Below are 21,913 nucleotides of genomic sequence, written 5' to 3'. Positions count from 1 at the left end.
GTGGATATCTGGTCATCGTTTGCTCATAACGAAGACTGCAGATGGTTGCCAAAAGACTTGTTTCAAAGCTTGAGCCCGTGGGTGGTGTCTGTCAACTGGAGTGCCAACGGCGAGAGAGCCGAAGGGGCCATGTTTTGAGGATTCCCTCGAAACACTGGCGTGTTCCGTGAGCCAGCATATCCTGGCGCCAAGTTGAGAAACAGGCTGGATGAGTCTGAGGTTAACATCCACCTATTTGTTCAATTCCCAGTCCGCAGTGGTGTCTGGTGTCTCCCCCGTCCCGCCCCCCGAAAGGCGCTAATTGGCTCTCACAAGAGACAAGCTTCCCTACCTTTGGTAAGGCTGGAGACAGGGCAAGTCGTCCTCAGCACGCAGTGCGGAAGGTTCCAGCATTCTAGATGCTCGGAAACCCTTGCCACCAGCCATCCACATAGTTGCCTGTTTTCCAGCACTGCCGGGGCGTGCAGACCCAGAGCCTGGAAGACAGACAGCAGGCTGCTGTCACCTTTCCCACTGTGGGCCCAGGTCCTGATGTCTTGTCTCTCTCTCCTGGTCACTCACGACTTGTGCGCCTGTGTCTGCTCGTCTCCTGTGTTCCGTGTTTGTTTGTAGCTTCAAGAGAGAAAGTCCTTTACTTCCATGCAGTGAGTGCCAGAGAGCGTGAAGCTAGGTGCAAGAGTCCACGGCTCCCAGGTAAAGTAAAACGTCCCACGCGACAGCCCTACCGTCAACCCAGCATCTCCCACACGTGGACGCTGTCTCACCCACTTTCGTCTCCTCCTCCCGACCCCACACCTGCCACGTGCCCCACTAGGTCGGTGCCCTCAGAGCCCCATGCCTGCGTGGTCCTCATACTCCTCCTCAAGCCAGATACCCAGCAGGCCGCTGGGATCCTCCCTCACCTCCAGGAGGGCTCTGCCCAAGGACTCCTAGGGAATGTTGCTGCTTTCTCTGCTTTCGTTGTCAGACAGGAGGAACCATGACAGACTTTTTTTTTTTCCCTTTGTGGAGAATGCCTGGTGTGGGGGTCTCTCGTGCACCCTTCTCACCCACTACAAGCAGGATATTACCGCCAAGAGCTGGCCATGCACTGTGTGCAGTCTCCAACCTTACAGAGCCCCCCTCTCTCTCTCATTGGGGTCCTCTGGGCAAAGAGCAAGGGTGTCCTCAGCCACCTCCTCTTTGCAGGGCTCACTTTCCAGATCGTAGTGCCCAAACTTGGTGCCCTGATAGTCTTATGCGGCTCCCCTTGTGGGTGTGGCCCCTCATAGACAAATACACCAGGCACACCTTAGATATTCTCCATCTGTGTCCTTTCATACTTCTTAGGGCCAAAGGAAAGGCTTTCTGGGGGCCAGGCAGGTCTCAGGGCAACACACCCTCCCCTCCAGAGGAGCTTCTTAATATATGTCCTGGGACTAGGCCAAGGCAATGGCTAGATACTCAGAGAACCTGCACATAGACTTCCCTAATGCACCCTGCTCGGCTGGATGTCTACCCTGAGACAGGCTAGAATCCCTGGGAAGTGCAAGCTGTTATTGTAAGTGGTGGTCTCATTTCATCCTGCTGAGTCCTGAGCTGGAAGGGGATCTTTGGATCTCTGGGCTCCTTTTCTATGGGAGATGGCACAGGTATGAGTGATTCCTTCAGTCCTCTGAGGAAAGGTGGGTGGGAGGGAGCCAGTACCAGGACGCCAAGGGTCTCCTTGAACATTTAGCCATCGACTTGCTCACAGCCATTGCATGGCGGCCACACTGCCCGTGCCCATCCTAAGGCAGAGGGGCCTTCACCAAGGAAGAAGCCAAAGTCGGCAGATGAGAAGGGACACACAGGATGACGGCCGCCTCCACCCCCACCCCACCCCCCTCCTCCCCAGCCTAGGCTGTGTCATGCTCTCTCTTCAGGACGCCTCCACATCCTGAGGAGACACATTATCAGAGGGTCCCCAGATGAAGAGCTGACAGAACGCCCCTAACACCCAGGACAGCCCAGGGAGTGTTATTGTCATCCGGTGACCTCAGCAGCAGCCTCCGGAGGGGACAGCTGGGCCCGGTAATAATCCTTAGACTGTATTTAGGCCACTGTCCTGAGCCCCCCTCATCCTCGGCTGTTTTTCCTGGCATGCTTTAAAAAAAATAAATTTAAAACTGCAGCAGATTGGATGGGTGCAACAATCCCAGTGCCTAGCCCCATATGCCTGCCCGCTGCCCTAGGTCACATGGCTGTGAGCTGTTTCACGGGCTGCCTGGTTTGAGCCTCACACTCTTTGAGGCACTTGGATGTTATCCTACAGACAAGGAAACTGAGTGGCCAAAAACCTCAAATACACTTGAACACAAGAATTCCGTTTGCTCTTCTCCATCTTCTAGGGAAAAACGGCACCAACGTGAGTGTGTGTGCACATGCATGTCAGGAGCAGGAAACTGGATGGGTACGAGTTATTATTGGCCTGAGTGGTTGATGATTGACTGTAGGAAGCATCCTCGGGCAGAAGGTCACACTTGCGTGTGTCTGTGTTGTTGGGGCTTCTTCTCCTTAGGATGGTAGTTCGCCCTCCCTTTTCTAAGCACCCAGTCTCCCTGGCTCCTAGGACAGGCCTGGGAATTGTCTGATTCCCAAGTCCCCAGACTGGGCTCCACCCCTAGTACCCAGACTCCTGAGTGGGACAAATGTTCCACTGAGAAAAAAAAAAAAAGAGAGAGAGAGAGAACAAAGAGCCTGCTGAACTCCCAGGCTCCCACCCTGAGGCGCCACCTCCAGGGGCCCGAGGTCACTTGGAGCTTTTCACCCATCCAAGACAAGCAGCTGGATCTCAGAGATAAATAAATGCTAGGGGTCGACCAGAGACCCATTGCCTCGCCAAATGGAACCAGCAATCTCCATTTCTCTCCTCCCTCAAGGGCTGTAAGGCATCGGTCTACTAGGCAGAGCTCAGGCCAGCTGGCTGCTCCAGCCCAGCCCCTAGATGAAACTTGAGCTCTGCCCAGCAGGGCGTAACTCACACATCACCTCATTTCATCTACAAGGTAACTTGGAGGAAGAAGTGGTACCCTCCTCCTCCTCCTCGGTAGCAGCAGAGTTGATCAAAGGGGTTAACAGCTCATCAGTCCGAAGCAGGACTGAAGTCAGCCCACTCAGCCTCCAACTCTTGCTCCCCAAGGCCCCGCCCGGCCCCAGTGGGAGGGTCCAGGCTCCCTGATGTCAGGTCAGAGCTGGGAGGGTAATTTGGCATCTGGTTCACTCCCGGCCTTTTCAAGCATCATTAGATCTTTTTTTCTGACAACTTCATCAGTTAGCAGGGCTTGGAATTGGCAAAAATCCTTATTTAGACATTCAGCCAAAGAATTAAGGGGTTTGTTTCAGAAAGAGCCCAGTACTGTGAGAGGCCATCTCTTTTCTGGGCTGAGCCGCGGCCCAGGGATACGGCCTGACATCCAGGCCTGGCCTGCCGCTGGCACCTAGGCGTCTTGGGCACATCACTGGTTTTCTCCAGGTCTCCGGTTCCTCAACTTTCCAGTGGATCCCCTCCCACCTCCTACCAGGAAAGCTGGAGACGGTGAAAAAAAGGTCTGAGTTCCGGTTTTGGCTTTTCTCTTCTGGTTTTCCTCAGCCGGAGACGGGGAGCCCACAAAAATGTCAAGGGCCACTTTCCCCTCATTCCCTCTGGTGGAGTTTTGTACCCCATAGCCAGACAGAAAATGGACAGAATTTCCCACAACCCACCTGGTGCAGCTACTCCATCCATCTTTCGTGCATCTTGGGGTAGGAGTAGGGAAACATATGTTTTCATCTGCAGACTTCAGCCGTTTTCTGTCTCCTCCCATGTTACATTTTTAATGGAGTATCTCATCCACCCGGGAAATTACCTGCCCTTACTGTCTCCAGAGAGTAGGAGATTGGGCCATGGAGTCACTAAGTGACCTGCCCACAGTCACCCAGCTAGAATCCAGCGAAGACCAGAATTCCAAGCAGGCTATACGCCCAGGGTCTAACCATCCTTGCCTCTTACCGCTTAGTGCTCCCTGGATGTTTCCCGCAGCCGGGCCCTTAACTGATTCTCTAATGGTTCATGATTCCTCAGTTCCCAAGGGTGGAACTGATTCTCCTGCTGTGAAGCCCTTAGAGGCATTTGGTGTTACTGAAAAAAAGCTTCTGGGCAAAGCACCGGACTTCTTGGTGCCCTTGCCTTTAAGATGGGAGTGATGTATCCTCTCTCTCGGTTCATGTAAGGATCCTGTCACACTGCATATACATCGCCGTGCTTGCTGCTCCCTGTGAGAGGTTCCGGAGTTAGGTTGGCATAAGTACCACGTGGGAAGGCTGACGGAACAGGCGGTCACATGGAGGAAGGGTCGTTCCAAGGGTACGAGGTGGCAGCGGCAGCCTGTGACCAGGTGCAAACAGGTAGTGTGTGTGTATGAGTGTGTATGGTGTATGAGTGTGTCTGTGTGAGTGTGTGTGTGTGAGTGTGTGTGTGCATGTGTGTGCATGTGTGTGCATGTGTGTGTGTGTGTGCATGTGTGTATATGTTGCCTGTGTGTGTTACCCCTGTGTGTGTAGGTGTGCATGTGCACACGGGTGCACACACACGTGCCTCTGTATGTGTGTCTGCGTGCTTTGGTGTGATGTTGCCTGTGCGTGTGAACTGTCTGTGAACTGAGGGCAAAGCAGACCCCTCCTTCCCCGGTGCAGACGACACACACTTGAAACTCTCTTGACTCTAAGGCTTGGGCCCACATTCCCAGCAGTACTGAGGGGACGAGGAGCTGAGGGCCTGGGGAGGGGGCCCATGGGCCTGGAAGCTTGCTTGTCCAGCACCCCAGGCCCTGTCCTGCCCTCAGAAAACAAGATAAATAAGCTCTCCTCAGCTTTTCAAGAGTGCCGGTCCCTAGGGCCTTCTCAGCCCGCTGGCTGGAGGCTCTATTCCCCTTATGTCTTTGCTGATAACTTCATTTGTGCCCCCAGAGACCTTCGACTGGTTTAAAAATAGAAAAAAATAAACAACATTGTTCCTCACGCACCCCCCCTTCCCCTTCAGGCTTCCTAACGAGGTGCTGGCTGGGCCCGCCAGGGCTCTGTTCCCAGGGTTTTTGACCCTCTGCCTGCTGCCGCCTCCATGGGGACTAGACACCCTGCAGCTTTGAAGGGCTTCCCAGTGGCCTGGGCATGCTGCTAGGAGGGAAGGCCATACCACCTGCCTTGAGCTGTTGGCCACATCACCCTACACAAGATGGAGGTGGGGGCATCCCCCAGGTGTAGAGGGACAGGCTCAGCTGTGAAGGGGCCTTCTGGGAGTTTCTGCCACTTTTGGCTCTGGCCTCAGCCCCTTTCAGAAGGGCCAGAGCCCTCTTTTGAGGACTGGCACCTCCCTTAGCATCCTGACCTTTAACTGGCAGCCGGTGTTACACCTCATTTTGCTGTGTCTGGAAAATAGACCAAACCTTAGCACCTCTGCCCACCTCAGAGGGTTTTGCCCTGACTGCTGAGAGGTGTTCCAGGGAAGTGAGTGGAACTCGGGGGGTCAGTGGGCCTAGAGCAGTGGCGAAAGGACATGATTGTGTTCTGTGAATGGCAGACCCACTGGGGGAGTCTCCCATCTTACACAAACGAACTAGAGAGAAGGTATGTGTCCCCCAAAAAGTCGAGGAGGGACTCAAACCCCTACTAGTGGGAAGGTGACAGGAAAATCGTGGTGTTCCATCAGAAGAAGGACTTGGGACCGTAACCACATGAGCTGGCTGATGTCCTGCGGGGGGCCAGGCTCCTGGCGGGCACCTTGAACTCGTCCTGGCAGTTGGTGATGAGAGCGAAGATGTTGAATGTCCTTTGATTTCTGGGAGTCCTGCACCCTTAGTCCAGCTAGGTTCTGGGAGAGAGGTCACCCTTTTCCTCATTCTGCCTGAGGCCAAGTGCCAGAAGTAGATGCCCTATCTAGTGTCAAGAGAACTGAATAAAGAGTCTGTGACTATAACACAGCTCCTCAGGTGGGAAAAAAACAAAACAAACAAACATACAAACAAACAAAAACAAAAAATAAACAAAACAAAACAAAACAAAACAAAAAACCCTTCCCCGTTAGGTTACAAATGACTTCTTTCTGGAGGTGGCTAAAGGTTTCTGCTTCACATTGTCCCCAAGTGCTGTCCACACAAAGTCTGTCTTTGCCCTGTCCTCTACCTCCCATGAACTGTGACCCACAGGGGGTAGCTAGGGGAACAGCTGGCTAGCAGCTTTGGGGCGTGGACTGGCTTCCTCTCTACAAAGCAGAGCCCTGCCATCTGCCCTGGCCTCTTCTTCCCCTGGCAAACGGCCTCCGGGACAGGAAGAGCGGCCCAGGCTCAGGACAGCAGCAGGTGATGTGGTCCATACTCTTCCCTTGAGTGTCCTCTTCCTTCAGAGGCTGGGTACCGGGGAGCCATGGGGAAACGGAGAGAGACTGAGTTTTCCTGGGTGGCGACCACGAGGAGGGGACCAGCGCAAGGCTCAGTAAGGCTCCTGGAACCCTCTAGAAAACATCAGAACTACTAACGGGTCCCCCGCCTTTCGCCATTTGGAAAGTCTCCGGAAAGGTAGAACACAGATGCTCTGATACAAATGACAGAAATGGGTCATGTTCCAATGACCTTCCCTGCTCACCAAGCTCTCCGCTCAGCAGGACTCCAGTTCCGGCTGCCACCCTGACAACGCTTCTAGAATGTTCAGGGTCAAAGGCATCAGTCCTAGCCGCTCTCACAACCCAGGCTTCCCCACCCCACCTCAATATACCAATTAAAGACACAAATCATAGCGGGAAGTGGGGAAAGGAGATTTATTCAAGGCAGCCACATTAGGAAGTGGGATGAACAGGTTCAGTAACTCCTACGATTTAGGCTTAAACAGAGCGAGAGGAGAGGCTAACCAGGTAGCCTGGGCAAGGTGTGGACCTTGTTTCAGCTCCCGCTCTCTTCTGCAAGATGGTTGCCAAAACTGTAAAATATCCATCTAAAGGACAAGCTCCCCTCTGTATAGGACCAGGCTTTGGACTGCCCCTCCCCCACCAGCATGAGGCCTCTGGGGGAAATTCTAATTTCTTGGGTTCCATTCTTCCAATAGTCCAATAGCCAAAGGGAGGGGACCAAGTGTCCCTCTTCAGAATGTCGTTGCTCCCGCCAAGACGGTAACAACAGAAGGGGCCACCCGCCTCTCATGGGGTCTGGAGGTGGGGAGTCCAGCCCTGCCTGAGCCCAGCCTCTGTATATGAGCAAACGAAGCACCCCGTGGGAAGGTAACGGGTTCCTAGTACACTTGTTGTTTTCTGGTTTGCTTTTTTTATTTATTGTTAAGAGTAGTGTGTCAGTAAAACACAATTAAAAAAAAAATCAATTCCTTGCCACCCATTAACCACGACATAAGTTTTCATTTTCTATTTTTCTCTTCTTCCCTGGTCATGCTTTATTTTACAACATGGTAGATGTACCTGGATGCAATTTTATTTTGTGTTTTTTTCTCCCCATTAGGCATAAATGCTTTTTTCATGTTGCTGAATAGCCCGCGTGATTGTGGTCCTGATGGCTGCATAATTACATTGGGTTCTAATTGACCAAACAAACCCTCCCCTCATGGCTGAGCAGTAACGCTCTTTCAAGGGGTTAGTTATTTTTCTGCTACTATAAATAACATCGCAGTAAACATCCTCGTGCATTACTTTCTTCATTTTTTGAAATTATTTTTCTGAGTCTAGACATCCAGTTTCTCCTTGGAGGCGGTGAATAGACAGGGCTGTCCACTCTAGGAACCAGAACGAAGTAGCTATTAAAATGAAAATTGCATTGACTATGAAACAACATGGGAAAACATTTATGCATTGGTGGGGGGAGGGAAAAACACAAAATGAAGAACTGGGGTGTTTAAATATCCCCAACTTGAATCAATGTGGAGAGAGAGAGAGCTCTGTGGTACGTGGCTGGAGACGTCTCTTTAAGTGGCCATCATCGCAAAGGGACATGGACATGCACATGGACTTTTAACCCAGAGCTGTGTGTTTATTGTTCTCTGACCCACTTTCTCCATCCCTCGTGATGACGTCATGAACAAGAACATTCTCAGACGTGGCTGTGTTAACGGGGACCCCAGAACTGGGCTGGGGTCCGCAGCTTCAACATCTCTTGCTGTGAGCGAGCCTGGGCCACTGCCCTCGAGAAAAGACGCAGGAACTGTGTGTCTGCATGTGACCGGTTGGTTCAACTGCCCACCGCACTCGACGCTGGCACCCGCCGGACACTTGCCCCTTCCTGCCTGGTCCCCCAGGAGCTGGGGCCAGCACTTGTTTTGGCGAGCTTCCAGAACATGCTGGGAAGGTATGGGTCAGACAGACCTGGGGCCAGGTTCCCAATGTGTCCTCTTATCTGGTCCAGTTGCTCATCTCCATCACGCCTTGATTTTTCATAGTCCGTGTAAATTACCCACAGTGACTGCCTAGGCTGTAGTATACACAGCGGCAGCATCTGGGAGGTAAACTTAGAAGGAGAGTTTCTTCCTGTCCTTGTCTTCCTGGGTCAGCAGGACTGTGGAAAGGGCAAGGTGCCTAGAGGTCTGAGTCAACAGCGGGTGCCAATAAATACCCAGGTAGTGATACCTCACGGCTGGCTAGGCGCTTAGTGTGCAGGCTAGTCTTCTGTTAACTTGGCACAAGCTAGAGCTACCTGAGAAGGGAAACTCTCACTTAAGAACACGCCTTTGAAAGGTTGGCCCGTGGAACATTTTATGGATTAGTGATTGATTTGGTAGGACCACGCCCTGGCCAGGTGGTCCTGGCGTGTATCCAAAAGCAAACAGAGCCAGCCAGTGAGTAGCACTCCCTCGCGGCCTCTGCATCAGCTCCTGCCTGCTGGTTTCTGATTTCCTGGATGATGGACAACCCACTATCTAATGACAGCTAACCCTCCCCATCCCCCACCGGCAGTCGCTTCTGGTCATAGTGTTTTATCAGAGCCGTAGAAAACGATGGCACCAGTGATCAAAAACGGCCTGGTGGGAGTGTGGTAATGCCACCAGGACGAGAGGAAAGGGGACAGAAAGTCGGGGCCTTAGAATATTGGACTGAAAAAGTCCTTTGTTGGGTTCATACTTCACGGGGTTTAGAGAGCCACGGAGCATGAAGAAGGGTGGAGCAAGGACAGGTGTGGTGGCAAACATCTGTGACGCTGGCATTTGGGAGGTGCAGGCAAGACCAGGAAGACACCAAGACCATCCTAGGTGGCATACCTAAGCTCAAGACCAGCAAGGTTTCACAAGACTCTGTCTCCAAACACCAAAAACAAACACAAAAACCAAAACCACACAAATCACCAAGGCATCCGGAGGGGGTATTTTCCACTGAGGACTAGGGTGTAATTCCGTGTTTTTGATTTGAGTTTTGTTTTGTTTGAGACAAGGTTCACTCGGCAGGCCAGGCTAACCTCCCGTCCTCCTGTCCTCCTGCCCCATCTCCCCGGGGGTCAGGGTTATAGGTCTGAGCCTCCTCGGCTACCCCACCCCATTGTCATCCCTTGATTCACAATGAGGTCAAAACGGATCACGTGTCTCTTGCTTAGCTCCATCACCAAGAGGAGTTTTTTGGGATACAGGGACTTATATCTTACAGAGCTGACAGGGCTCCCAGGGTGCCCTGGGCCAGGTGACCCCAGACAGCCGCAAAGCAATATTGCTGCCATCTAGACGCACTGACTGGGGGGTGGGGGTGGGGTGGGAGCAGACTAGCCCAGACCGACAACTAACTCCCTGGGCTGCAAAAGGCCTGTACTGGAAACCTCCTCAGAGTCCTATGTCCAGGCTGGCCTTGGGCAGCCGGCTTCCTCCCGGACTTTGTCTCCTGATTTGAATGAACTGCCTGTGAACTACAGGTGCAGTGTCTCGTAAATGATTTTTATATTGGCCGCCCTGAGCTCTGTTGTGTTTTCTCCAGAAAGCCATAGAAACCGCCATTAAGCTCTCCGGCTGTACCATGGGAACTGCCCTCATTCACCTCACTGTGCAGCCGCGCTAGACCTCGCACCCAGAGTCTCGACTGGGGCACCAGGGGCCACCTGCTCCTGGTGAGAACTGGAGAGACGTGGCTGTGACCCGTGCAGTGGCTGTGAGCCACCTTTCCACCAGTTCCTCACTTGGTGGGGTACACAGCAGCTCTCCCATTAATTCCTCACTTTGGGGGGGTACACGGCCCTCCCTCCTCCTTGCCTCCTGTGCTTCTTCCTGGAGTGGCAGGGGGGGGTGCTCATAAGGGACAGAGACCAGGGGCTCCTGTTCCTCCTTCTGTCCTTTCAGCCTCCACTTCACATTGACCCAAACAAACTCTGGGCCTCTCAACAGACATTCACAAATGTTGCCCCAGACAGGCCCTGTAGTAAACCCCAGAGGGCTGAGGAGAGGGTGGGTGGCTGCAGAGAAGAATCCCATCTCAAAGGCTTGCATCCATCCAAACCGCGCTCCCTCTCTTTCCTCCATCTGCCCTTCCCCTCCCCTCCCCCTCCTTCCTCTTAGGCAGGAGCTGTCCCCCCCCCACCCCCCCCCACCCCCCCCCCACCCCCCCGCCCCGCCAGTCCTCCAAGCAGAGGGCCGTCCCACTCACAGGACCCACCCTCCCAGGACCAGTGGCTTCAGAATGTCAATAGCAATTGTTTTCCTATAGTCTTCGTCATTAGATGAAATGGCAAAGCTTCGCATTGGACTAGAGAGAGTCCTTCCCACAATCCCGGCACTTTATGGGGTGTTCTGGCAAACGTGTCTTCGTCAGAGGGCAGCCAACAGAAATACGTTTATGTATTTCTTAACTGAATGTGGCACACATTGGAAAGAAGGAAGGAATGGTCGCAGGGGATGGCTGAAGGAGACCCAGTCTATCAGAGGTGGAGTTAATCACAAGCTAGGGCGCACCAAAGAAGAAGCCATGGGGAGCAGGGTACCCGTGTGACAGGCCCAGTGTCTCTGTAAGACCTGCTTGTAAAAGGGGCCTGGGTAGGGTTTTCAGGCTGGGTTTCTGCTCTCTGCCCAGAGTCACTTTCCCCTGTCCCCAGCTCTGTCCTTCCTTGTTGGGGGGAAGGCTCTGCCCTGGTAGGGACAGGAACCACCAGCGTAGTCAGCCCAAGGGTATCCTAGATCTCGCCTGCTATTTCCTGGTTTTGTGATGGCCACTGGGGCTTTCTGTGTTGTCTGATCATTGGCCACGTGGAGAATCCCTGAACTTAAGAATCAGAAATGTGTGCCAACTGATGAAGGCTGACTGGGAAGGGCCACTGTGGTAAGGGATTGGGATTTCCATGAAAGCTTCCTTTAGGCTCGGACCTGTCCGCAGCAAGTGCATGCCTCTGTGGTCCTCTGCAGAATGAAGCCATGCACAGGCAGGTGTGAAATCCATGAGCTGCATCCTGGCATGCTTGGCTCAAGTCACAGGCCTGATTGGAGCTTACACCACATAGTTCTGATTGTGACAGGGTGGTCTTGATCCTGATAGGAGGCAGGCAATGTGGGCCGGGCTTATAATGCTACTGTCAGTACCAAATGCAAAGATGGTCTCATTCAAACTGCACAAAAACCTGTGGGCAAAGTTCTGATTCTGCCCCTTTTATAGATGGGGAAATGGAGAGGCCCTGTGGTCTACCTGAGGTCACATAGCTTGTTGCTATGTTATTACCCAGAATCTTGAATATTGGTTAATATTTTGTGTGACACTGTGAGGTTGACTCATTAGAAATGCTAATAGAAGCCAGATGTGGTAATGTACACCTATCATCCTAGGATTCAGGAGGCTGAGGTAGGAAGGCTGCAAGTTCCAGACTAGCCTCGGCTACATAGTGAGAGCTGGTCTCTGAAAAAGATAACACTGCACACAGACACTTAGCTGTAACATGTGGAAGGCTTACTGGTCTTGTTTTTGGTCGATGTTGATAATCAGGCTAGGCAAGGGACACTGGCTTGTTTGATTTCTTTCTTTAATCCTTTTCCCTGTTCAGGTTGTACAAATAAAACACCAAAACTATATAAGCTGGTCCAAAGTTGCAACATAACAAAATCTCGTAGACATCAAATTAAAAGTTATTATGGGGCTGGCGAGATGGCCCGGTGGGTAAAGGGATTTCTTGTTGCCAAGTCTGATGCCTTGAGTTTGATCTCTGTAATAGAAGAGGAATTGTTCTTTGCCCTTTATATGCATTCAGTAGAACATGTGTGTGTGTGTGTGTGTGTGTGTACATGTGTGTAAAAATAAATATAATAAAAAGTTATACTATGCTGGGCATGGTAGCATACCAAACCTTGGGAGACAAAGGCAAGAGGATCAAGAATCTGGGTCATCCTTAGCCATACAGAGAGTTCAAGGCCAGCCTGGGCTACATTATATATATATATATGTGTGTGTGTGTGTGTGTGTGTGTGTGTGTGTGTGTGTGTGTGTGTGTGTGTGTTAGCATTTTAGAGACTGCCTGCTTCTAGAACCTCTGCTTCGTTCACTGTGTCCCAAGCCTTCCACAACGTAAGGCCCAACTCCTGTGGACAGCTTCTGCAGACTGAGGGTTCTAGACCTCCACCTTAGGGAAGGACGGATCTTCTGGAAGGTTCCTCGGGGAAGCGTGACCTATCTATGGGCCTGGAATCTAGGAGGAGACTGGTCTGGTGGCCCCGAGCCAGGCTCCGGCCTCGTGAGCCCATGGTTGTTTAATAATATTTAATGTTTTTACTGCCTCGCTCTCGTATCTGCCCCACCAGTGATCTGCCTCCAGCTGCCGGCAGGACGTAGCTCCAGCGTGTCCCTGCCAGCCCATCTGTTACCGAGAGACAGCTCTCACAGGACCTTTAAGAAGGGTGAACTTCTGTGGCAGAGATTAGTGGGAATGAGGCCGGGGGGGGGGGGGCCTGGACGTAGAAGAAGGGCGTCCACCTGCGTCAGCTTCATCCCCCGAGTTCCCACCCCCACCCTCCTGGAAGTTCTGTTCCCACCCTCCAAGCTCACAAACAGGGTGAAGCTCCATGTTCCCATTCCCAGCCTCTGAAATGGGCATGCGAGGTCATGTGGAACAGTCAGGGCCTCCAGGGGGCTTCCGCGTCCATGTTCAGCTCTTCTGTTCTCCTCCGTAGTTTCACTCATCCTGTGGAAGCTGGGCATCTGGGAGAAGAGGCCACCACGAGGGGCCTGAAGCAGGAGAGAGTCTTGGCCTCACTCTGTGTCCTCTTCTCTTTGCCATAGGGTCTCTGGGGGACCTGACTGCACCTCCTCCCTGAACCGGCCTCCATCCTGTTCTTACCCTGTTTCTTCCTGCTTTCCCCTTCCAGGCTGTTTGTCCGTCTGTCCTCCCTCCCAGGACACACGGCTCTGTTCTAGCTCAGGCCATCATGCATTGCTGTATGCAGTGGTCCCAGCTCTGCCGCCATTTCCCTTTCCATAGTTTCAATTATCCACAGCCAATTGTGGCCTACCAAGGGTGGTACTTCCTGGTCTGGAAAGAAATAGTTCTTTTTTGTTGTTGTTTTAATTTTTTTTTGCCTGTGTGTGGATATGTGCACATGGGTACAGCTGTCCTCAGTGGCCGGAGTTGTTGGATTTCCCCCTGTCAGTGGAGTTCCTGGCAGTTACGGGGGGCCGAGAACCAGACTCAGACCCTCTGCAGAAGCAGCACATGCTCTTAACCCTTGAACCATCTTCTCCAACCCCCAGCAATAAACGGTTCTTTTCAAAGAGCGGACCGTTTCTGAGTAGCCTGATGGAATCTCGCTTTACAGCTGGAGGCATGGAGCCTCCCTATGTCCAGTGTGTCCACACTGTGTATGCTACCCTCCTGCTGAAGACTCAGTAGCCTTCTCAGTTATCTGAGTAACTTAGAGTTATCACAGAGGTATGCAAGGCTTCAGTTCTATCTTAACTTTGCATGTCCCTTGAAGATAAGTGTGTGTGTGTGTGTGTGTGTGTGTGTGTGTGTGTGTGTGTGTGTGTGTGTGTGGTGTTTGGTTTAGACCTTTCTCCCGCATTTTGAGTTTCTGGAGAGACTTCTGTAAGTGCCAGGAGCCTCATAGAAAAGGCAGAGGTAGCTTCCCTGTCATGCTGGGACCCCTAGGATCTAGTTCCGTGGTTGATTCACACTTAATGCACTTGCTACAAGGACTTGAGTTCAGATCATGATCTTCGCTCACACCCACAGATGAAGTGACGTTTTCACTATCACTGTCCTGTTTCTGGAGCCCTTGACAGCTGACAAGGGCCTGGGATTCTGGGTAATGCCTTGGGCCCACATACCTTGTTCATAGGGACATGATTTTGAGAGTTTCTTGGGGCTTAATTAAATCACCGAAGGATTTAGCTCTGTACAAAGCAGCGGCCGAGAGGCTCCTCAGGGCCGCGGCCCATAGCCAGGGGCCAGTTCTTCCTGTGAGCCCTGCCTTCTCACTGTCAAATGGAGTGGTAGGGTCTATCTGCCACCCATCTGCATACAGCAGGCACTCACTTTGTGCTGGGTTTAGGAGCTGACCGTGTGGTTCTGACCTAACACCGCCACCTTCTGGTAGAACATCTTTGGTGCGGAAGGACTGTTACGAGTTCAGCTCAGCAAGGAGGAATTCCTCCCAGGCCGAGGTCGATGGAAGAGGAACCTCACACAGAAGGGCCACCTGGCTCCTCTGCTCTCGGGGAGCACAGAGCTCCATCAACCTGTGGTCCCCATGCCACCGCTGCCCGTAACAAGCTCTTCCATTCCTCCGGGACAGCTACATTCCAGGAAGCAGATAGCTCAGAAGCAGCATGGTGATGGGTTCCACCATCCACTGGCTGGTAGACTTACACCCCCCCCCCCCCCGCCAGTGACCCTCTCACCCAGCCAACGGGCAAAGGACCTTTCAAATGCTTACCTCAGTTACCCTTTTATTTTTCACTATCAATGCTAATTTCTCTGCAGGCACTACATTTTCACTAAAACCCCACAACTTTGGATATTCGTTTAGCTCAAAGTATTTTCTCATTTTTTTTGAGGGTTTCCAAGATGTTTTCTCTGTTATTGATTTCTAATTTAATTTAGTTATGGTCAAAGAACATAGTTTGTATGATTTATGTCCTCTTAAATTCAGTGACTTGCTTTTTAACCCAGAATCCGGTCTATTTTGGTCAATGTTCCAAATGCACTCCGGAAAAAAAAAATGTCTATTTGCTGTGAGAGGTAGAGCTTTCTAGAAAGCATCCATTACATCCAGTTGGTTGACAGTCTTTTGCATTCTTCATGACTTTGGGGACGATCTACTTGTTCTATCAATTATTGGCAGAGAAATGTTGGCATTTCCAACTGCAATTGTGGATTGTTTCTTTTCAAAAGAATTTTCTGTTCACTCACATACATCTCATTTCTGGTGTCCTTTACTCCATTGTATAGATCCAAGGTTCTTTCTGGTATTTTCTTTCTGTTTATTCTGTATTACTTCCTGGAATGCTTTTTCTAGCTCTGGTCTGTTGCTACCAAGTTCTCTCAGCTTTATTTGTTGGGAAGAAACAACTCTGTGCCTTCATGTCTGGAGGACATCTTTGCTAGGTATAGAATATAGCAGGAAAAGAATCTCACGCCTCCCCCCAGAAAAAAACAATTATTTTATTGTCATCTGACCTGCTCAGACAAGGAATCTGGTGTCATTTTGTCTTTGTTCCTGTCTAGGTCTTCCTTATCACTGTTTTTTTTTGTTTTTTATTTTTTAGATCTTATTACTAGTTTTTAGCATTTGGTTTTTCTGTGTCTTGATGAGTATTTATCCGTGGAGCACCTTGAGTGTGTGTGGTTACAGTTTATAAATCATTTCTTCTCTAATGTTTGCTTGCTCACTTTGAGATAGGGACTCACTCTGTTGCCCAGGCTGGCCACAAACTCCCAGGCTCAGGCAACCCTCCTGCTTTTGCCTCCCAAGTAGCTGCTGAATTTACACTATGGAGCCCAGCTTCCTTCACCTTCTAGAACATAGCTAATGTGACTACAGTTGTTTTACTGTTCATGTCTGCTCTATCATTTGAGATGAGTTGGACCCTGTTTCCATTACATGATTTTCTTTCTACCGATGTGGCTCTTAATGTTTGGCCTTTTTACATGACTATCTTTTTCCCCCCAATGCTTAATATTGCAAATTTTCTATTGTAAGTACCCAATGCTGGAGTTATTCATCCTTTCTTGAGTTTTATTTCCAAATGTGGCTTGCTTCCTGCAACCATTTGCTCCTGGAATTTAGAAGGCAGGGTCTCTTTTCATTCTGTTCGGCCCTCCCTGATGTCTGTGTTTCACAGAACTGTGGCACACCTATCAACATCAAGAAATTTGGAGCTTTGGAGTCAGTCCAGTCAGCCAAGTGCCTGCTTTACAGGAAGCTGAGTTCAATGCCCAGAGCCCATATTAAAAGAAAAGCCAGGCACTCACTTGGGCAGCACATACACTAAAATTGGAAAATCACAGAGAAGATTAGCATATGGCCCCTGGGCAAGGGGTGACACACAAATTTGTGAAGCATTCCATATTAACTTGTCATCCCAGGGCCAGGGAAGCAGAGATCGGCAGATCCCTGGAGCTCCCAGCCTAAAGGCCACACCTGCTTGGCATATTCCAGGCCTGTGAGAGACCCTGTCTCAAACAAACAAGGTTGATAGTATGTGGGAGCAACAGATGAGCTTGTCCTCTGACTTTCTCAGACAGGCACATGCATGCATGTGTGAGCAGTGTGCACCTGCAAATGCATGCGCACACGCACACACACACACCCTGATGTCACCCATCAGTACTTAGCTGTCTTAATTCTCTATTTACGTATAGTAAGATGCCACAGAGTTCATGCTGATGTCCTGACTATCGAACCAAACACACACAAACACACACACACACACACACACACACACACACACACACACACACACACACCACTCCCTTGCTTATTTGTAACGTATCTGCATTGTAACTCACCTACCTGTGATTCATCTTTTGAACTCTGGTGAGTGATCGACTCCCACAGCCCTATGAGAAACAAACTTCCCTGGACCCCAGAGTACAGTGTGGATTTCTTATTCTCTTTGCTCCCCCAGAACCCAACTGAAACCCTCTTTTCAGAAGTTACTACTTGATCAGTGTTCCTCTCTCTACTCTTTCAGTGAGGTTTTGGCCACACTGCAATGGTTTCATCTGCTGGAGACCTGGCTTCCCTCCCGAGCTCACTGCTATCCTGCTGTTAACTGCTTTTAATTTGCACCCAGTGAGAGCTCACTCCTGTGGTGGATGGTGCCCAGGCTTTGGGGGGGAAAATGCATAGACGGGGCGGGAAGGGGGGGGAGAAGGCTCAGTAGTGGGGGGCCAGCACTGCTCTTGCAGAGGCCCTGAGTTCAGCAGACCCAGCACCTGCCTTAGGCAGCTTTCCTGTGACTGCAGGGGAACCCGACGCCTCCGGCCTGCAGGAGTATGCACACACCCACACACCCACACACCCACAGACAAAAATGCAGAGAGGCTGAATCCAACCCCTCCATCCGCCATGACCCCATCTGGAGTAGACCCTTCACCCTAAAACTTTCCTTGTGAAGCCCCTTAAAGTTAGCATCTCCTTCACCATCCAATCGTTACCACTCTTCTGTTTTCCCATCCCTATAGCTCCGCATTTTCCGGAATAGATTCCTAACAATATGTAGCCTCTCTCCCTCCCTTCTTCCTTCCTCACCCCTTTGTTTGTTTGTTTGTTTGTTGTTTGTTTTGGAGACAGGGTTTCACTTAGTAAGCGCAGACTAGCCTGGTTGAACACTTAATCCTCCTGCTTCCGCCTCCTGAGCACTAGAGTTACAGGCATTGTGCCAGCCTCAATATGTAGCCTTTTAAGTCTGATTTCCTTCACTCAGCAAAATCCATTGAAGGATCTTCGGCTTTGTGGCATTCATCAATGGCTTTCCCTTTCTCCGAGTCGCATTCCATCTCCTAGCTGCGTCGCGACTTGTTTATCCATTCATCTCTCGAAGCGGGTATTGATTGCTGTCGCTTGCCCCTTTATTCTCGTAATGATGTCTTTTGAACAATATAATTTTTCAATTTTAGTATGCTCAAATTTATGGCGGTGCCCCTATGGTTAGTGCTTTCGTCTATTGTTAAACAATCTTTGCCTCGGGGTTAAGAAGATCTTCTGGGTTTAAAAAAAAAAAATGTTTCTGAAGTTTGACTCCTAGTCCTCTATATGAGACCGTGGCTCAATCCTGGACTGCTTTTGAGTTTTGTGTGAGGCAGGGAATAAGATCCATCATTCCCCCATGTCACTGTCCACCAACCCAGCACCAGGGCTTGCTGACTCCCCTTCTGGACGCATTATGGAGCCTTCTGCACCGTCGATTGCGCACATCTGGTATTGGAGTCTCTATTCTGGCCTTGGTTCGTTTGTTCTTACATCACATCAATCTCACATGGTCTCAGTCCCCAGGTCTCTGGTCCTGGTCTTCCTAGCTCATAGAATTGTCTTTGCTGTTCTGAACTCTTTTTTGAATCTCCACATAGAGAATCGGCTTGTCAGTTTTCATGAGAACAGCAGCTGGAAGATTCCAGCTAGAATTGCAGTGACATTATGGATCAACTTGGGAAGAACTGCAATCTTATTATTGAGCCTTTCAATCTGTGACTAAGATACATATGAGAAAAAAAGCTTTAAAGACACTGAGACGAGGTTTAGTTTCATCCTTCTTCCAGGACCTGAGATCTATCCACTCAAATGTCTGTGACTAGGTAGGACCTTATAAGCAGAGTTTCTTCTTTTCCAGGTAAACTGAGGCCTCTATTCAAAATTGAGGGGTGATGCTCTGTGCCCCTCCTGTCAGCCACTCCTTTCCTCAACAGATCCTTTTACATGTTTAAAAATATACTATCTGGACCTGGGAGTGTAGGCGCATAATCACGGTTACCTGAAGACGGAAGCAGGGGGATCATAAGTTAAGGCCTGCCTGGGCTACAGTGAGTTCAAGGTCAACCTGGACCACTTATTGAAAACATGTCTCAAAACGAAAGTTTTCAAAGTGAAAAAAGAGGGCTGGGATGTGCCCTCAGGGGTAAAAGTACTTTCATGAGACCCTAGGTTCAACCTTTAACACTATGAGAAAAAAAAAATGCTTATACATTAATAATACTTTTGTTTTACTTTTAATATTTGGTGTGTGTGTGTGTTCGAACACTCGTGCGAATGTGCGTGCACATGCACAGGCCGCAGATTATCAGTGGAGCTTAGAGGACACCTTTGGAAGGCAATGCTTTTCTTCCACCACGTGGGCCGCAGAGACTGAAATCGCATCCCCTGTCTCAGGACTGAACTCAGGTCATCTGGCTCAGCCGCACCTTTACCTGCTGAACCATCACGCGGCCTAATCATATCATTTTTAATAAGAGTTGGCAACGGTGATCAAGAAGAACATAAGATTCAAAACGAGGAGCAGGGCCGATGGCTCAGTTGCTAAAAGTACTCACCACAAAAGCATCAGGCCCTGGGTTCGGATCCCAGGACTCAGGTCAAAGCAGGGCACAGTGTCAGGGGCACCTCTGTAACCCCAGCTGGGGCAGGGTTGTGCAGAGACAGCAGATGTCTAGGGTTCACTGGCTACCCAGCCTACCCAATTAGTGAGCTCCAGGCTCAGGGAGAGACTCTGTCTCGAAAACTAAGGAGGAAGAGGAGGAGGAGGCTGGAGACGGCTCAGCATCTCAGCTAAGAGCGCCAGCTGCTCTTGCAGGGGACCCAGGTTTGGTTCCCTGCACCCACCCTGTAGCTCACAACCACCCATAGCCTCGGTCCCAGGGGACCCATTGCCTCCCCAGCCTTCTGCGCACGTGTGGTACACCCCATCAACAGGGAAGCACATGCGTGAGGCACATACACACCAAACAAATAACACAGGAATCTTTTAACAACAAAGTGAAAGGAAATGCCTGATGGTAGGGCTGAAGAGATGGCTCTCTGGTTAAGAGAGTGTACTTGCTCGTGCAGAGACCACGGGATCCATCCCCGGCATCCATGTGGGGCAGCTTATAACTAACTGCCTATAACCCCAGTTCCAGGGAGAACCTGATACCACTGGCTCCAAAGGCTCCTGAACCCTTGTGTAACACACACACACACACACACACACACACCCCACACACAATTCAAAATAAAAATAAATCTCAAATGTGTTTTAAGAAGAGAAAATGCCCACTGCTGACCTCTGACCTCCACATGTGTGTGTGCGCGCACACATGTATACACCCACATGAACACGTACATGCACCACACATACACACACAAAATAAAAGAAAAAGAAAACAAAATTTAAAGAAAGAGTGTTTAAAGATAGCCACCAGACATTAAGATTTAAATAGCAATGAGAAAATTTAAGGGAAATCGTATTATTTGAGGTCTTTTTAAAAACATAAAGTCTTAAAAACCAGGCAGTTAGTAGTGCACGCCTTTAATCCCAGCACTCTGGAGGCAGAGGCAGGCGGATCTCTGAGTTCGAGGCCAGCCTGGTCTACAGAGCGAGATCCAGAACAGTCAGGGCTACACAGAGAAACCCTGTCTTGAGAAAAAAAAAAGGCCAAGTGTATCCATGATGCCATTACTGAGTCACTGACATATTTTTATGAGCATTTTTTTTTCCCAGCAACTGTAAAAAAACCTTTCTGACTAGGCATTAGCTAGAGAAATGGCAAGGAGATATTTTTAAGCTAAGTCCAAATATTTTCCCTCTGACTTTCATCGTAAAATCAAATCTCTCATTCAGCAGCTTTGAGGGGATCTTTTAGGAAACAAAACACAATAACAACAACACGTTTAATTTGGGGAGGGGCAGGGACCGCAATCTTTTTAATCAACAAACTGTAGTTTCCGTTTCAAAAAAAAAAAATCTGCCAGCATTGGGGTTTATTTCCATCTTTGTCGGTCTCATCATGGAAAAAGGGAGATGTCGCTGCTGAGCTACCTGTATAAATTTCTGCGCTGACATGTTTATATTCCCGTTGCTCAGAACGCCTTCAAGCTCGGGTACACGCTCTTCCTGAAATGGAAGCACTGCTTCGTCAATTGTCACTTCCTTCCTCCCTTAGAGGATTGAGGGTTCTTAAATGAGTGTGAAATTGAACGCAGATGATAACTCTCTGGACGCATCCCAAAATTTATGGGTTCAGATCTCAGATTGTTAGCGTTAATAGCATTTTTTTAAAAAAAATCTGGAACATGGTAAACTAAACAGGGCCTGGGGTGGTGAAGGTGTGGGGGCCTGGGGTGGTGAAGGTGTGGGGGCCTGGGGTGGTGACGGTGTGGGGGCCTGGGGTGGTGACGGTGTGGGGGCCTGGGGTGGTGAAGATGTGGAGACCTGGGATGGTGACGGTGTGGGGGCCTGGGGTGGTGAAAAGGAATCCCTTCTGCCCGCCTCTCTGACTGTTCTTCTGTCTGCCCCAGAGGACTTGGGCTGGAGGGTCCCCAGCCTTCTGTCATCCAGCCCACGGTAGAGAGCCAGCTGCATCCCCCAGGTACTGAGAAACCTCTCTGCAGGGCCATTTCCACCAGACTCCATCTGGAGCTGTGTAGATTCTAAGTGATACCTCCTCACAGTGTCTGGCCATCCCTCTGGGAAATAGAAAGGCGGGGATCCTGGGGGACAAGGAAGATGGAGTTGTTAGGGTCAGAGCCTGGGCCCTGGCCGCCTTAATGAGCTAGGCTCCACCACCTGACCTCAGGAGGCCTGCTAAAGAGGCAGGTAACAGCAGGAATGGGAGATTTATTCAACGTGGTCACGTTGAGAAGAGCGACAGAGACATCCAGCAACAGCTATTTTACCTTCTGGGTCCTGACATGGGGTTCAGGTTCATAACAAGAGGTATATAAGCCCAAGTGAGGAGTCCCGGCAAAGGTGTGTTCCTGCCCGTCATTGATCACATTTTGTCTG

The 21,913-nt window shown here is 50.3% G+C and overlaps 1 protein-coding gene and 1 non-coding gene across 2 annotated transcripts in view; both read left to right on the top strand.

The window, feature by feature from the left end:
* Cib4 (calcium and integrin binding family member 4) overlaps positions 1–21,913 on the top strand; it is a 60,897-nt gene that overhangs the window by 17,426 nt on the left and 21,558 nt on the right. The gene's annotated exons all lie outside the window — the stretch shown is intronic.
* LOC121825232 (U6 spliceosomal RNA) lies at positions 16,399–16,508 on the top strand. Its single transcript, XR_006067360.1, has one exon. It is a non-coding gene; the product is annotated as a U6 spliceosomal RNA (small nuclear RNA).

The sequence above is a fragment of the Peromyscus maniculatus genome, chromosome 22 (genome assembly GCF_049852395.1).
Source record: "Peromyscus maniculatus bairdii isolate BWxNUB_F1_BW_parent chromosome 22, HU_Pman_BW_mat_3.1, whole genome shotgun sequence".
Lineage (NCBI taxonomy): Eukaryota > Metazoa > Chordata > Mammalia > Rodentia > Cricetidae > Peromyscus > Peromyscus maniculatus.
Note: the sequence above shows the minus strand (reverse complement) of the source record. Positions and strands in the feature narration are given on the sequence as shown.